Source organism: Macrosteles quadrilineatus, unplaced genomic scaffold (genome assembly GCF_028750875.1).
Source record: "Macrosteles quadrilineatus isolate MER2022 unplaced genomic scaffold, UCM_ALF_1.0 Scaffold_3__2_contigs__length_128488019, whole genome shotgun sequence".
NCBI lineage: Eukaryota > Metazoa > Arthropoda > Insecta > Hemiptera > Cicadellidae > Macrosteles > Macrosteles quadrilineatus.
This window is the reverse complement of record NW_026542596.1, coordinates 43,778,682-43,790,693: the sequence shown is the minus strand read 5'-3', so window position 1 is coordinate 43,790,693 and position 12,012 is coordinate 43,778,682. Positions and strand designations below refer to the sequence as shown.

The 12,012-nt window shown below is 37.6% G+C and overlaps 1 protein-coding gene and 1 long non-coding RNA gene across 3 annotated transcripts in view; one reads left to right on the top strand and one right to left on the bottom strand.

The window, feature by feature from the left end:
- LOC128989151 (uncharacterized) overlaps positions 1-12,012 on the bottom strand; it is a 108,742-nt gene that overhangs the window by 69,566 nt on the left and 27,164 nt on the right. The window lies entirely within an intron of this gene.
- Positions 6,343-9,938, top strand: LOC128988983 (uncharacterized). 2 transcript variants are annotated; one of them, XR_008490446.1, is made up of 3 exons: positions 6,343-6,403; positions 7,114-7,277; positions 9,798-9,938. It is a non-coding gene; the product is annotated as an uncharacterized LOC128988983 (long non-coding RNA). The 2 variants fall into 2 exon arrangements; XR_008490445.1 differs by lacking the exon at positions 6,343-6,403 and having other exon boundaries at positions 7,036-7,277.

Below are 12,012 nucleotides of genomic sequence, written 5' to 3'. Positions count from 1 at the left end.
CCGCCACCAGTTACCGGCCGGGAAACTGCAGTGGATGATACAGGCAACTTACAAGCCACTCCACTTCAGCCACTGTACAATGATAGTTGTGAAAATGCTGTCGAACAATGAACATCTCCTTCTTCTCGCGTTGATAATAAAAAAATAAGGCAAAGACACAGGCGTACTATACCGAATTGCCGGTTACTTTTCAATTTCGCAAATTAGATCTTCAGTATCCACTTTGTTTTCTACTATTTTGTTTGTTCTCTTATTCTGTTGTTTTCCTTTGTCTTTTTCTTTTTCAGCAACGTCCTCTTTATTTTTCTTCTGATCACTCATTTTCACAAACAAACAATTCAACACGAAAACACTCAACAACTACCATAGTGCGTTTGTCTTTGCAGTCTGCATTTGGACTGATTCATAATAGTAGCTGCGCGCTCATCCACGGTGGCGGCCACTGGTTGCTACGTGTGAAAGCTCCCATTTAATTCAATGCCCCGCGACGAGTTGCCGCCACTGCAGTTGCCGGCGGTTGCCGACTAGCAGTTGCGCGAGGAGACACTGCTCGGCCACTGTGTAGTGGCGGGCAACTGCAGTGGCTGCGTGTGAAAGGTCTCATTTAAAATAATGTTAAAGCTGTGGCGGGCAACCAGTGGCTGCCACCGGTGGCGGCCACCAGTGGCCTCGTGTGAAAGGGCCCTAAGGCCAAAACAAGGGACACTCGGAGGGTTAAGTTGGTTTATATATAATTTGGTTTAGGCCCTAGGTACCCAAAAATGGGGTAATTTTTGGTACTTTATTATTTTTTACGATTTTTCAAACCTGGTTTCCTGGGTAAAAACTGCATTTGCCAAAAATGTGTTAAATTGGACTAATAATAAAAAAAATCCCACCCTAAGTTAAAAAGAAAATTATCAAGCCCCAAAAACCATTGATTTCTAGCATTTTTATTGATTTTCAAACATGATTTTCAGCACAGAAAACATACTATAGTGGGTATGTTTTCTGTGTTTTCAGGGTGAAATAGGCGTTTCCCCCAAAAGTGCCAATGGTAAAATAGGGTCTAATTTAGGTAGATAAGGCAAAAACAAATTCAATATAACATAAGTAGTAAACTTATAAGTTCAGTTTTACCAGTGCGGTATTTGGAGGTCGACATAATTACATAATTATAGGTAGGTCTAGGATTAGGGCCTTGATTAAAGATAACTAGGCCTAGGCCTAGTGATCTTAAACCTAGGCTACTTACGCATATTCAATATCCTTACCAGTTTCATGAGCTTTTATAGAAATGTGTTCATATAATTTCTCTAATATGGTGTCATCTGATATAGTGAAACTTTCCTTTGATAACTCATAAAGGACACTTCTTAATTTATGTTTGTAATCGTTTCCCTCGTTATAATCCATTTTAAAATACACAGAGGATACGCGTCCGGTAACCAGACGTGGATTAGGTGTCCGGTAACCAGACGTGGATTAGGTGTCCGGTAGGGGGTCCCAGAACGCCATTACCACAATGATACGATGTTCAGCCATCAGTGTTCGTGGTGTAGTGGATAGAGTGCTTGACTGATATGCGAGAGGTCCCCGGTTCGAAACCCATCGGTAATTTTAACTTTTTGTCACAGATTTTGCTTTGAATGTAATTTCTTCTTAACTGAACATCTTTTGTTAGAATTTTTGGCATTTATAATTTTATGTTATGAAGAGAATTGAACCTTCATTTGATTTTTTTCACTATCAGCAAGTTTGGTTGGTTAGGTTAGGTTATGACAGTAACTGCCGGACGCCTAATCCACGTCCGGTTACCGGACGCGTATCCTCTGCGTTTAAAATATCCTAGCCTAGCCTAGCCTAGGTCTAGGTCAGGGACTCAGGGGTTAGGCAGCTGGCAGACAAACACACTCACACAACAACAAAACAATAGCTCAGTTGTGCCACGTTGTGCACACAACACACAACTAACACAACACACACTACCGACTACCGTCGTGAAGTTAGCGGCTCTTTTCATCGGCACTACGGCACTTTTTCGGACTGTAATAGATATGAGTTGGTACGCCTGCGGATGCCACAAACGCGTTTTGCAGGGATGGCGGAAACGTAATTCAATGACAATACAGTGCGAAATGATGTTTTTACATTTATATAATGTTAATTATACCTTGATAAAACGTGTATACACGTTGAAACTAATTAATTGACGTATTTTAAAAGGCATATTTGGGGGGCGAGAGGTAAGCGTAAGCTCCTCAGGGAGGGGGAGCTGTCTATAACAGCTCCTCCTCCAAGACCGCTGTGTGTCAACTTTGTTCAGCAAAGTCGTACTGTGCTATGCACAGCCTGCAAGGGGTGCCTCTGCACTCGCTGAAGGCAGCGGATCTAGCGATGGCTGTGTCGTGACTAGACAGTCCTAGGGTAGGGAGCAGCTGCTCTAGTACTGGCCTTGGGCGGAGGTGATAATCACAAATCCGGCCAAGGCCTAGATAGCTAATGTTACCGCCAACTGTTACAGGTATGTGTGCAGCTGTGACAGGACTGAGCTGGAGACGATGAGGGGTCCAACCCCGAAAGGGTCCAGTCTTGGACATTAGCAGGCGCAGTGACTGTAGTGACATTAGCAGGTCACGGTTCGGCTGCTAAATTGCTAACCTATTGTTTTCTTGTTATAGTCATGGCTGAGCGTAAACAAACGGAATTACTACCTACCCCAGGTGAGTACTTGCTCAAGCGGGGAATCCCACTCCTCCTTTTTAGGGGACATGCCCATGGGTTCTGGGGAGGGCAACAATCAGCTAATCTCTAACAATGATGCTATTGTACAGAACATCGCAAAATGGAGACGGAGCCTGGGGAGATCATGGAAACGCCAGAGATCTTCTCGGATAGTTCCTTGTCAGTAAGAACTCCATCCAAATCATCAACTGATGTCCTTGAGCTTTGTTATAGGTTAGATGCGGACCGACATACGCCACTAGACACCAGCAATGCTGGCGATTCACCGCCTCTGGCGGGCGAATCGTCCGACTCTGAGATTGTTTCTACAGTTATGACCAGAACTGAGTATAGAATGTCTGTTACAGAGAGGAAGGTTGCTGAGGGCACGTGGATTCCCAACAGACAGTGGAGAAAGAGGAAGCGAGAGTCCATGGGTTCCCCTGGGGAAGGTTCTGGCATATCACCGATGCGTAGAATCGGACCCGATAGTAACCCTGGGTCTTCTCAAAAACCTCCCCCAAAGAGAAATAGATCTAATCGATCAGCAGATGGATCCGTTGCAGGTGTGGTCAGTTATAGAGACCAACTTGTAGGTCACAAGTTGGCAGTTGCTCCGGCGGCCTATCCTGACGCGAGATTCACTGTTGAGGAATGTGACTTGTTGCAGGACAAACTGATGGAGCTGGTGTTTGGTGATGACGGCACCAACCTTCCGCATCAGTTTGAAAAAATTTACCATGAGAAGGGTGCTCTTGTTGTAACTTGTGGTAATTCTGAAACTTCTGACGGGCTAAAGAGGGAGCCACCGACGTGGGGTGTCATAGCTTATAATGTCATAGCTTATAATCGTGAATTTGTTCCATAGCTTATAATGTTGAAAATGTGGCATAGCTTATAATCAGTTATAAGCTATGCCACACTTTCACGAAAAATTATAAGCTATGCCACAATTTCACTAAAACGTTATAAGGTATGACACATTTTCAGTTTCACAACTTATAATGGTCAAATAGTGGCGCAGCTTTTAATTCCGATTCTGTTCTATAGCTTATAATCCTGATTTTGAGTCATACCTTATAATCCTGATTTTGGGGCATAGCTTATAATTGAAGAGAATGTTGCATTGTGGGAATGGCATCAGCTGCTCGCTTCAGTCAGGTCTACCATATATACGATATTTTATGGTAGGATACGATAATTATTGTAATTGACCGTACTGACAACTGCGATATCGTAATTTATAACCTAAACATTTATTTATTTAAATGTTTTAAACGATTTTTATACGAGAAATGGCAACAATTTCATGCTATATGACAATGAAAATGCAAGAAATATTTATAGTGAGAAGTTAAAAGATATGAAAATGAAGTGAAGGATAACGGCATTGAAAATTAATGAATCTTGTCAATAGTCCGGCTGGTGTTGACAGAAGATAAAAAAGAGGAATAATAATTATTAATAAATTGTAAACATCAAAAATTCCAAAACTATTGAGGTGTTGAAATCCAGTAAGTTGTGTTTTAATCCAATCCTGTTCCTAGGCCTTGTTATTCAAAGTAACAAAATGCAGTAGGCTATTATTTGCTTGAGTGTTATTAGGTTAAGTTAGTAGGTACAGTTGCCTAGCCTACTTAAGCTTAAGGTAGCTGTGACTCAAGTTACAGATTTCCTGTGACAGGCCTAAACAATTAACTTAATAAAAATATCAGTGAATGTATTCAACGGCTGCACTTTATTTTACGTCCTACACTCATTCGAATGAAAATATCGATTATTAGATTGTTTCATTCGATATATCGTTTGGTTAGTTAGGTTAGGTTAACCTTACCTAACTAACCAAATGATATAACTTATCTAATAATCGATATATCGATCGATATTTTCATTCGAATGAGTGTAGGACGTAAAGTAAAGTGCAGCCCTTAAGTTTACGTCCTACACTCATTTGAATGAGTATTAAGTATTCGAGTAGGCCTATATTCGATATAAGTAGGCTATCAAGTTTGTATTATTTGTGTACTGTAACCTTAGAAATGGTAAGCGTGATAATACTGAGCCAAGAGATTTAACTTGGGTAGGCCTACAGTTTCTTAACTGGGCTACGCTAACTTAAGTTAATATATTTTATTGAACTACAGTATTGAATTAAAAATATTGATTAATAATAGATATTTTAAAATATACCTATCTAAGTTTATTATAAAATTAAATTATCATAACCTAACTTAACCAACCAAACTTGCTGATGGTGAAAAAATCGCATGTAGGTTTACTAATCGAATCGATAGTTTCAATAAAATTAGCGTAGCCCAGTTAAGAAACTGTACCCTTTAACTTATTCTACCATCAATACTGTTAATACTATTCAATGAAATGGCGACGATACATATTAGGTATTTTAAGCCAAGTATGAATGGAAATTTAGTAGTCTATAAAATAACTTACAATAGGCAACGTCACAAAACTTAAGTTAGGTTAATTTCACACAGTAAACAAGGCAGCAAACCATGCAGTTAACTTATGGCAAAAAAACATGTAGGCTACCTAAGAAAATGAAATTGTGACACATAAGTTACCTGAGTACATGAATAAAATTACAAATTAGGCAAGTAGGCCTATGGGTCAACTTTTTTCATATTAGCCCACCATACTTACAATTGATTGTAATTGGCAAAGGCAAATATCCTTGTATTATGTTTCTTTCATAACCTAAAATCAAATGAAAATTCGGTTTGAAGTTGTAAGGCGGGATAAATCTGAATGAGTTCCCGAACTAGCATGATCAGGCCATGGGACCGGGTTTTAATGAGTTCTATGCAGAGAAGGGGCCTAGGCCAAAAAATGGGGTTTTCTCATTTTTTACCCTTAAAACACAAAATTTATCAATTATTCTCTAGACCTTTCTAAAGAAATTAAAAAAAAAATAATATGTCATCTATGTATCGTGTTGTGTATAGTGGAGTCGTGGATTAGTTGTCCGCTTAACTGTGTGTGTGTGTAAGTGTTCGCATAAAAAACTCAAGCTAACCGTTGCACCTATAGTGTTAAAAAATTGCACGAATCTTAATTATGACACCAATGGAAAGACACCATAAAATTTAGACGATTCCGTTCAGTAGTAATTATAAAACCCTCAAAATACATTTTTAAATTTGTCCCATAAGAATAACATTAGAAGCTACCTTCTTCTACTTTTTATTTGTTTATGTTTTGCGACCAACAAAAAGCTTAATTTATATTTTAAACTATATATATATATATAGGCTATATTTATTTTTATAAATCAAACTTGAAAGCTTTATTTTATACTAAGCTATTAATGTTTTAATAAAAAACACACTTTATTAGTTCCACCTGGGTAATGACACTTGGGTCCGAGAGAACCAGTGGCCTTCGAGTTTTTAAGTTTTTATCTACCAATCCAAATATTTGTACAAAGAAAATATGCCCTACCTTGAGCTATAGTTCTATATTCTGTTTTTACTTTTAACAAGAAGTAGGCCTGAATGATGTACACTGCCTATTTTTGTTCCAGGTAAATTTTCTTGTAAAGCTTGGAGCATTGCAAATGTTTGGTGTTAATGTATGAGAGTACTTCACATGTAAACAATATTGATGAAGTTGTTTGCTTATTTGGGGCCAAATAAGAAGGAGAGAAATTTTCTTGGAAAAGAATCGAAAGCAATAAAGATAAGTAAGTTTGGCTAAGTTATCAATATGATTAAAAGCATTTTCAGTCCTTGTTTAACATTAACACGTTGACTGCTAACGCCGACTCTAGTCGGCGTCGCTAGCACTTCAATGTGGCGCGCGCCGACAAAAGTCGGCACCAGACCAACAGAAATATATTGAGTCAGTGTGAGCTTAGCCTCAGACGGAGACGTTATAATCGTTGCCAGCCTGCCAGCTTAGAATGCGAGCTTTACTTTGGTGTAGGTTGGTACTAAAATTTCCCATAAAATCCTGTCTGGCAATGCTTTTGTCCCGGTTTCGGGGATTTTTTCTCTTCAACCCACATTACAAAGACACTGGATACGGATCCGTGCAGTGCTGCTACCTTTGGGTGTTTTAGTGAACTACATCCACTCTCGGGGTAACGCAGCACAGTCACCACTGCTCTTTTGTGATTCGTCAGACTGGAATATTTGAATGCCAATTGCGTTCGCTGATTCGGTTGCGTGCCGGGGCTTCGCCCGCCACTGGGGAGCGCCTGTACGTTGTTTTCAGCAGTCATCGTGTTAACTTATGATGTGCTGTGGCGGTTAAGTTTTTATATTTGGAAAAAAATACACTTTAATCAACTTACAGTAGCCTACTGTTCAAGTTTCAGAGTTACCTATGGTGACAGAATAATACAAGGCATGTTATTTAAGTAAGTACTGTTTTTAAATTTCTCCGTTTCAGTGCTGCGATTGGCATTTTGGACATTTGTGCTGTGTATGTGGATGTATTGGCAAGCCTGCGCTGGAAATTCGGCACAAATCGGCTGTGTTTACATCCGGTTTAGAGCATTCAAAACGGTGCCGCCAATTGAGACTGCCGTCGCCTGTGAAGTTTGCGCTGTACCGGTAATTAGATTTTTAAGTGCTAAAGGTGTGAAAGCCATTTAAATTCATTGACAGATTAGTGAAGTGTATGGGGAGAAAATTATGAGTGGCGGAATGGTACCTACGCAGGTGGGTAAGGGCATTTAAAGATGGCCGCACCAACGTTCATGAGGAGCAACGCACAGGGTGGCCATCTATCAAATTGTCATGGTGATTACCAGGATGTGAATCCGTTATATTCGGAACCGGAGACTTACGCTGTACAACTACACCAGTCTAAATATGTGGAAAGATCAAGTTATTTGTTTATAGTTTATTGCCCCCACACAACTGGAAAGAATAAAGTAGTTTCACATCTTTTTGTGGTAAAAATTGTTAATACCAGCACAGAATTAAATTAGTTATTTTTCCCCAACAGCCATTAAACCTTAGATACATCGATTGCTCATATGTAGGAGCTTGAACAAAAACGATCATACTAGTTTGATGAGACACCGTGCTTGTCAGATCATGTGAAATGAGAAAGGCTACTATCTTACTAATGTTATAAATGTGAAAGTTTGTGTGTTTGTTTGTTCGTTTGTGTGTTTGAAGTTCAATCACGTGTTAATTACTGGATGGATTGGGCTCAAATTTGGCATGATGATAGCTCACATTCACGATTAACATAGGTATAGGCATATTTTTATCTCAAAAATCCTTTTGGGCTCCGCCTTAGTTGCTCTAGAGTTTCCCATGTTAACCTTATGAGTACCGGTACTCATATTTAAATGGAATTAAAGAATTTAGTCAGCTGTTTCAACTAAAAAGGTTGGTTCTATGATATGCAAAGGCATTAAAAGTTATAAGATTTACCAACAGGATGCAGCACTATTATTTTTTTTTCATTTATGAAAACAGCTAATTTGAACTAAGCAGCAACAAAAAACTGTGATACACAATGATAACTGTCTGTTTACAGTTATGTTTATGTTTTTAATTTCACGAATAATTTGTGATATTTTGTGAATCTTTAATAATTAATTTTTTTCTTTTGTTTGGGTGAAGTGGTAGAACATTATGGCTATGGTAGATGAGTAATACTATAGTCATAGACAATAGAGTAAATATAGACTGTCAAAGAAAGGTTTTGCGATCTGCCGCTAGAGCTTTTTGCCATTCGATATCAGTTATCGGTATTCGATTCAGTGTCGTCGTCGACTACTCGCCAGCTGTTACCAGCACTACCACTCTTGCAAACGAAATGATTACTAATCGCTATTGTCGTCTTCTGCAATGGCGTCAAAATCATGAACATCTACCGCGGCTGTGTAGACATCATCATTGAATGCCGTGGTCCCGAAACGTCGTCGTCCTCGATTGCGGCAAAATTGTGAACATCTTCAGCGGCCGTATATACAATCGTCTTGCGCGATCGCAGAAAAGACGTGATCATTTTGTTCGTGGTCACGAAAACGTCGTCTAGCACAGTCGCGGTTTAAGAACATCTCCCGCGGTCGTGTAGACACATCATCGTCTTGCGCCATCACGGAAACGTGATCGTTGTCTAGCGCGATTGAGTAGCGGTAAATCATGAAATTTACCGACTTTGATATCAAAATAAAGACTAAATCCCAACTTTTCCAGACCATTTTGAAATTCAATACTAATACCTGACTTTCCCCAACTACTAGACATCCTGGTTAAATTTAATTTTGACCTTGCAAATATAAAACAAAACCTTCCAATAAACCACTTCCTAAAATTATGGATTAATAAAGAAAAACTTTGAATCATTGTAATGAAACTACAAAAGTATAACAAATATATGTTTAAAAAAAATACAATAAAAGATGGCATTTAAATTAATTTATTGCTTAATATTAAATAAGTCAATAAACTCCAATTCTGGGGGATTCCTCCAAAGTTGGCAACACTACTCCCAACTACCAATTTGTTATGGAAACGGTCGCTAGCGCTTGATGCTGCAGCGGTGTGCGCCGTAACTACACATTACCCCTGGCGGTCGGCGCCGGAATATACGCTAACCGCAGCACAGCTGGCCACTCTACTCCTGCCCAGTATGGTCAGACAAACTAGCATATGATTTTATATGATGAAGCCGTACTTGGGCTACCGCTGTATGGTTTCATCATGACATGTATTTCAATCATTCACTGGGTTATAATTTGTATGTATTTGAATGGATACATTTAATTCTTAATTGATAAAAGACTATGAAAACCGTTTAGTGCTCTTTGGTGTTCTATAGTGCTATGGTGGACACAAGAGCGTAATCTGATTTGGTTCTACAGTACTTTACTTTACTTTAATTTTAATAGTAGCCTGCTGTTAGCAGGTTTGTGCTGTGCTGGGCAAGTGTGTGCAATATCCATGGAAAAATTATGTTGAATCCTCTCACCTTGTGCAAGGATCCTTTAAGTCAATCTCAATTTCTCTTGTAGCAAAGTCCAGGACGTAAATTAACCACCAAGCTAACAAGACACCCCTTTCTCTATTTAGTTCTGATAACAATTTTGAGTTATTGTTTATTTGTTTCAGGATATCATGACAGAAGAATGCAGAAGGGTTGCTCAGCTATTAACTTCGCCTTATAATCTTTATTTATTTCAATTGTGTTGTAAGAAGTATTTTTTAAACAGTAAAACTTTCTCCAATTTATAGACTACCTATTATGATTCATTGTTGTGTTTTATTAAGGTCCCTACCCTTATCTAAGAAATATTTTATAAACCAAAATGTTTAATGCTGCTCGCCTATTATTTTTGATGAAATATTAAAATACACTCCATTATTGAGCCTAATCATATTGATTTTCACCTTTTAAAAAAGTAAGTAACACAACCAAGACCACCAGTCCTTAAATAAAAGTACTTCATAATTATCCCAGTAAGACATAGGCTAATGGATTTCCAAATTCCTCCCTAGGAGTTTATCTGCATCCGGACAACCAAATTTTAAGATTATTATATTTAAAGAATAGGCTTGCTAATACAAATATTATGTTCATTTATAACTTTTTTCTCATTATCTATACATAAAATTGATTAAAATATGTGAATGCGACTATTATTACTGGGGGGGAGGGGGCGCCACAACCATGTTTGCTCCGGGCGCTGCCAACCCTAGGGATACCCCTGATATTTACCTTAGGCCCCATTTATGCTCAAGTTTGGGTTGCAACTAAGGCTTGGTGTGTCGCCCAAAACAAGCGACAAGCAAAATTTAAATTTAATTCTTTTGTACCGAATGTGATGCAATAGTGATGGTCTAAACCAGAAATTTTGAATCTCAAAACCGAAACCAAAACTTTAAAAAAATCAAATCCCGAATCTCGAATCTCAAAAACTAAACGCGAAACTTTTTTACTTAGCTGGTTACAAAGGTCAAGGTTACAAAAAATACACATAGGTAATCATAAAATGTTAAGTATGCAATCAAAACTGAAAGAGATCAATATTCCTGACCATGACAAAACATAAATATGTGAATGTGACTGATAATCTTAAATCCCAAAAATAATTTTTTATAAACAACTGACAAAACAAATAATTAAACTTCTAACACCAACATAAACATGAATATTAAATTAATTAGAACATTTAGTGGTCAATATTTGTTTTTGCATTTAGTAAATATTGATGTGAAACTGAATTGTACCAGTTATAGTATTTAAGATACCTTTTGAAGTTCAGAATAAAATTTACTTAAAAATAAATTTAAGGCTAAAAAACAATAACAATGGCACAAAAAAATGTCAGTAGTTTCAAAAATAAAACTGCCAAAATCTTCAATTTTGAAACTTTTGAATCTTGAAACTTTGTGATCGAATCTCGAAACCGAAACTTTTCTGAAGTTTTCAGCTGATTAGACATAGGCGACTTACCCAACGGCCCTACGACGTGGTGGGGAAAGCTTCTAGCCAAGGGTCTGTCTCAGTGACCAGTGTGTCTCCAACCATCCTATGCGTGGGGTGAGTTGTTAAGTGGAGTCGTGCAAATCAATTTGTAGTTTGCTGTGTTAGTTGGCAAAAATTTAATTTTCAACAAACCCTAAAGCCTATATCCCGCAGGGATATAATTGCCACGCGTTTGGAATTAAATTAAGTTAGGAAAAACTCGTTTCATCCTCACCAACTTATACATACCGCTCCCAAAATTTCACGTCTTAGTTCAACCAAAATTCAATTTGTCCGCATTTTGGAAAAAAACTCATCCGTATTCTCTCTGATTCCAAGTGTTTTGTGTCTGACAACCTAGTAAGTAAGTAACTATATATTATTTATTGTATTAGTGTTATAATTACCTACTCTTAGTGGGTTGTACAAGCCGTTACATTTTATTTTATGTTTTGTCATTTCCTGTTCTTGAGCACATGTTTTCAGATTCAGATACTAATAAGTACATTTTGTATCCATTTTGATATAATTAATTGGTATTGATACATAGTCAGTGATTTATTTATTAAAATACATCACATAACGCCTAAGGAGTGCTTCTGCACGCAGGCAGGTAAATTGTCAAAATATAATAATAGTATAGAATAAAAGCAACATAATAATAAATATAGTAATAAACATAATAGAATAAATTATTAACAGTATTGAACAGTATTGAAAAACAAGTATAAAATAAGTTAGGTTATTAGCAAAGTTTACAAATAAGTTATATCAATGTCTATAAGTTATGTTTACTACAATCAGACTGATAAAAAAATCCTCAATTCTGTAACAACAATTGTCTAACAGGTAAGACAG